The sequence below is a fragment of the Pan paniscus genome, chromosome 4, assembly GCF_029289425.2.
Source record: "Pan paniscus chromosome 4, NHGRI_mPanPan1-v2.0_pri, whole genome shotgun sequence".
NCBI lineage: Eukaryota > Metazoa > Chordata > Mammalia > Primates > Hominidae > Pan > Pan paniscus.
The window spans coordinates 69,044,721-69,050,720 of NC_073253.2; positions in this window are offsets into that span (position 1 = coordinate 69,044,721).

Consider the following 6,000-nt stretch of genomic DNA (forward strand, 5'->3'; position numbering starts at 1 on the left):
GAAAATTCCAGAAATAAATAATTCATATGTTTTGAATTTCCTGCCATTCTGAGTAGCATAAGGAATCTCACTCTGTCCCGATCTGATCGGTCATCAGATCGACTTTCTCGGTATCGCAGTGCTTATGTTCAAGTTATTTCTTGTTTTATTTAAAAATGGCCCCAAAGCACAAGGGTACGGATGCTGATGATTCATATATGCCAACGAGAAGCCATAAAGTGCGTCCTTTAAGCAAAAAGGTGAAAATTCTTAAGAAAAATAAGTTGTATGATGAGGTTGCTAAGATCTATGGCAAGAATGCATCTCCTATCCATGAAATTATAAAGAAGGAAAAATAAATTTGTGTGTAGTATGTACAGTGTTTAGTACTATTCCTGCTTTCAGGCATCCACTGGGTGTCTTGGAATATATCTTCCATGGGTAAGGGGAAACTACCATATTTCCTTACCAGGTCACATTCTGAGATTCAGGGTATGCAAGGATTTGGAGGGATACTGTTCAGACCACTAAAAATCGGTATATATCCTAAAGAAATGCTGAAATATTCACCATGTGTTACAAAATAATATATATATCATCCATCTTTCTTTTGATAGATCCTTCTACAATTCAGTAAGTTAGTTGTTCAGTGAACTTAATTTAAATCAAAATAGCATGAAATAGAATTTAAATTATTAGTATATAAAAATTCATTTGAAATATTTTTTCTTATAATGCTGAAAATATAAAAAGAAATACAAGTCCTGGACTTCAGAAACATTCTCACATTTTTAAGTAACTTTTAAAAATAATGGTTTGGTATACTCTGCTCAAATAGTCTATTTTTTCTACAACTTCTCTTCATTGCATTTTTCTGTAGACCTCTTCTCAGGTAGAATGATTACATGATCAATAGTCCTTCTTTAAATAAATTTTACCATTTTTCAAAACATTGCACTTCAAGAGATATAACAGAATGAACCCTGAGTTAACAAATTTAAAAGTGACATTTAAACAGAACATGTTTGCTCTCTCATTGTCTCATATAGCACCAGATAGACTCTGGTATTTCTGTTAGAAACAAACAGGAGACAGAAACCACACTAAGTTGAACAGATAAAGTTTAATATGTAATTATTAACTGTAACAGAGGATTGAAGACATGGGATATTGGCTACTGTTGGGAACAGGCCCCCCAAAATCTGGGCTTAAACTGGCCCCAAAACTGGCCATAAACAAAATCTCTGCAGCACGGCGACATGTTCATGATGGCCATGACGCCCACACTGAAAGGTTGTGGGTTTACTGGAATGACCGCAAGGAACACCTGGCCCACCCAGGGCAGAAAACCGCTTAAAGGCGTTCTTAAGCCATAAGCAATAGCATGAGTGATCTGTGTCTTAAGGACATGCTCCTGCTGCAGCAAGCTAGCCAAACCCCTCCCTTTATTTCGGCCCATCCCTTTATTTCCCATAAGGAATACTTTTAGTTAATCTATAATCTATGGAAACAATGCTTATTACTGGCTTGCTGTTAATAAATACTTGGGTAAATCTCTGTTTGAGGCTCTCAGCTCTGAAAGCTGTGAGAACCCTGATTTCCCACTCCACACCTCTATATTTCTGTGTGTGTGTGTCTTTAATTCCTCTAGCGCTGATGCGTTAGGGTCTCCCTGACCGAGCTGGTCTCAGCAGGCTGCCATGAAGTAAGGAGAACTATAAGGAATATAAGAATAGCAGAAATAAGGAGCAATACTCACCCTTAGGGCTTAAGTAGAGCATCCAAGTAAGAACTTCCCAAAGAGTTGAGATTCATACTTCACTGGGGAGGGCAAAACAATGGCTCACTGGATGTCAGAAAAGGGGCTGAGATGCTGTGATTGGAACCTGATGGCAGTCTGCTCTCTGAAGAAAACCATCCAGAGGGAGAGGTAATGTCTCAGAATTTGCTGCAATATTGCACAAGAGGGTTCAGGGAAAACTGCGCACAGAGATGTGCCCCTTCATGGGTGCCTTGCTGAAAAAACCATCTAAGGGGCTCCATGGGGCAGCTGTTGGTCAGTGAGTGCTTCTGGGCACCGTGTACTGCAGGAACTGGGCACTGCAGGAGCTGGGCATTGAGAAGCCCAGTACTAGAGAAACCATGCTGCAGGATCCTGGCAGGCGGAACAAACTGGGACCAGGAAGAAAATGACGCTTTCTTCCTCTAAACTCCCTCCAAGTCCTCCATTGGTAAAGCCTAACATTGAGCCAGATAACAAAGAAAACCTATTTAAAGTCTATATTATCACAAAGCAGGCACTAAAATATGAATTTGGAGCTGAGGCAATAAACTGATAATTGGCACATCTGGTTAGCCAATTTTCTTACTTTGTAAACTGAGTTCAATCATGTATTGCTTAATGAGGTATTCTAGACTGCTAGGACACTAACTTTTGTGGAGACAAGAGAGTTTCTCTAAATTATACAAGTGCTAAGGGAACACCAAAATACTGGAGGCTAAATATGTCACCTGATACGTTCTATTTGTATAACACTTAAACATAGTGACCTTCAATGCTTAGCCTGTTACAATGCTTTTTATGTTTATTATGAATAAAATTGAAACCATCATTACACAGAATTATTATTTCTATTTTAAAAGTCTTATTAATATTATATCTAAATTATTCTTTCTTACTTCATGCTTTTCCTACCGTTTATTTTTACATTGCTGTTTTCTGACAAACATTAACAGTAGAGGACCTAAACTCCAGGCAGAGTTTATCAAATATCTTTTATGTATTTGTGCTTTCCTTATATTTTCTAATTTATTTATCAAAAATTTACACTTTAAGCTTGAATATTATCATCTCTATGTTACAAATAAGGAAATCAAGACTTAGACAAGTTCAATAACTTGACCAAGTCCATATAAGCTAATAAATCATTGAATCAGGATGTGGACATGTCTAGATCAATGACTCATCAGTACTCTATAATGGCCCCTGAAGAAAATAATGTCAATGATTAGAAGAAAATTATAAAATAGCTGTGCCATTGCTACTATTTGCTTTCCTTCCCTTCCCTTCCTTTATAATTGCAGAGGACATCATTACTTCTGGCAGCATTAGAATAGCTAAGGAAGATCAATAATGACTATTTTTAATAACATATCATAATTTATGATTCTTAAGTAAGCTTATGGGATCTAATTTTACTCATTTTTTTCATTTCACCTTCTTGTTTCCACATTCCCTTTTTCTCAGAAAGTGATGTTAATAAGCCTTCTATCACTGTCTAACTTACAGGGACCCACTGTTAACATCCAAGAGAGGGCAGAACAAAGAATAAGTTTGTTGCCAACCCTTGTGGTTATTTCCACAGAGACTTAATAAACCGCTCAATAAAAGGCAATTTAGAGAAATAAAGAAGCTGTGTAAACAAATGTCTTGTTGATCAGTGAACATTAATGTATCTTCTCATTCAATAATTTGCTTTAGAATCCACCTAAGAAATACTGCACCCTATCTTTTAATGCTTAGGATATTTGATTATTTGACAAAAGAAACACATAATCTATGCATTGATTAACATATTTCATATATCTAATTCAAAGCTTATCACAAAAGCTCACCACCTCAGTTTCAATAATTTCTATAAATAATCCACTAACAAAGTACTTACTGAATGTATTTATTTATGTGATAGGCTGGAGATACAACTATGAATAAGGCACACCAAACTCACAGCTCTCCTGTAGCTTAAAGTTTAGTGAAGGAGACTGGCAATAAACAAAATAAAAAAGTAGATTTATGGCATTTTAGAAAGTGATATGGGAAAAATAAAGCAGTGAAAGGGGATAGGGTACTACAATTTTAAAAGGGAAGGTGAGAAAACATCTCACTGAGAAGATGGAATTTGAGAAAACAACACCTTTGTTCAAAGCTAAAGTGAGCCATACCAACACCTGGAGAAGAACACTCCAGCAAGAGTTTATCCAACATCTCTTATATATCTCTGAGATCCCAATGTGTCTTGTTCCTGCTCTGTGTGGGCTCTGATTGATTTCACTTCTTTTATTCTGCCCCAGGGCTTCCCATTGATAGTACTATAGACTCGTGAGCACTTAAACCCACACATGTGCAAGTTGGAAGGGCATGGAAGTGCAAGTTGGAAGTTTATCCACGTGGATAAACTTCAACCAATGCAAGAGAAGATCATCCGGATGAGCTCTTCTTCCTTTGTGTTCCCCAGGAACACTCAAGGTTGATCAAGAGTGTATGCCAGTGAACTGAGCAGCTAACTGCAGTAACTGGAAGCAGGCGCAATAACGTGTCCTTGCCCTGGTTCTTCCTCCTTCCCTGCGTCACTCTTCTTGCCCTTCTCACCTGTGCCCTGGGATTGAACTCCCTGAAAACATCACATAAGCTCTATGCCTCCATTTCTGGGTAGCACATGCTGAGGCACAAATTGGAAAAGAAGTGCAAAATCCTCAGATGGATATGTTTTTGGCATGCTAAAGAACAGCAAGAAGGCCACTGTAGTAAGATCAAACAGAGCAAGGGGGATGATATAATAGAATTTTGTCCAGAGGTAACGGAGGACCCATCATGTAGGGCCTTATAGACCTTAACAGAACTTTGTCTTTGTTTCTATTTGAGATGAGAAGTTGTTGACATCATCTGCATTATGATTTAACAGGATGACTCTGGGCACTGTGTTAACAAGAGACTGAAGGGGACAAGAGTAGAAATGGATAACCAGTTTGGAGTCTACTGTAGCAATTCTGGTAACAGATGATGACGTCGGCCAGTAACAGCAGAAGTGAAAATATGTGGTAGATTATGGGTATATTGTGAGGGTAAGTCTATTTGAACTTTTTTATGGTGTGAGAAGGAAAGAAGAAGCATGGACGACTCTAAGAAAACTTGATTTGATATGAGCTAAAAGGGGGAAGAAAAGTAAAAAGCAGGTAAAATTCAGAGACCCGCTCTAGATGTGATAAATTAAATGTACCCATGAAACTCCAAGGGCAGATGTCAAGAGAGCAGTTGCATGTATGTGTCTGGATTTCACGAGAAAGATCCAGATTGATAATCATTAATGAGTTATTAGGACTTAAAACCAAGAGATTCAATAAGATTACCAAGGAAATGAGTGCAACTAGAGAAAAGAAGAAGATCACTTACTGAGACGAGGAACACTCCAATATTAAAACGAGGGAGGTAGAGTGGAATCAGTAAAGACTAAGGAATGGTCAATAAGGAGGATGAAAACCAGGAGAGAGTGGTGTCTTGAAAGCCCAGTGAAAAAAGCACTTCGAAAAGAAAGGAAATATGTGATTTATCAGGTTGAATGCTGCTGAAAGGACAAATAAAATGAGGATTGAGAATTTGACCTTTGGATTTAGTAACTTGAAATCATTGTTGACAAGAGCATCTTTACTAAAATGATAGAAACAAAGACACAATTTGAGTGGGTTTAAAAGAGAATGAGAAAGGAGGAACTAGAAATGACTATATGCCATATTTTTGAGGGGTTTTGTGGTAGAGGAGAGCAAAGAAATGGAGTGATAGGCTACAGGGGAAAATAGGGTAAAGAGAGGGTTTATTTGAGATTATTAAAATAATAGCATATAAGTAGATGAATGAAAATAATTCAACTGGAGAAAAAAATTGATGATGCAAGAGAGGAGCATTTCTGGGGTAATATTCCTGAGAATGTGAGAAGGCTGGAATCTGATAAACAATTGAAGAGGATGTCCTTACTAGGAACACGGACACCTCATCTACAGCAAGAGGAAAGTGAGTATAAGGGTGAGGATGCCAGTTGGTGGATAGATGTGGTGTGGGAACTTGTGGACCTCTTCTGATTGCCACAGTTTGCTCAGTGAAATTGAAAGCAAATTTATCAGCTGAGAGAGGATGAGTGAATTGTTGTTGAAGGTAAGCAGAGGGCTAAAAGGGTATTAGTCATCTATCATCCTTTTTGTTTTCTAGTTTTCATTAATTCTAAGATACCTACCCCTATCTCATCTACC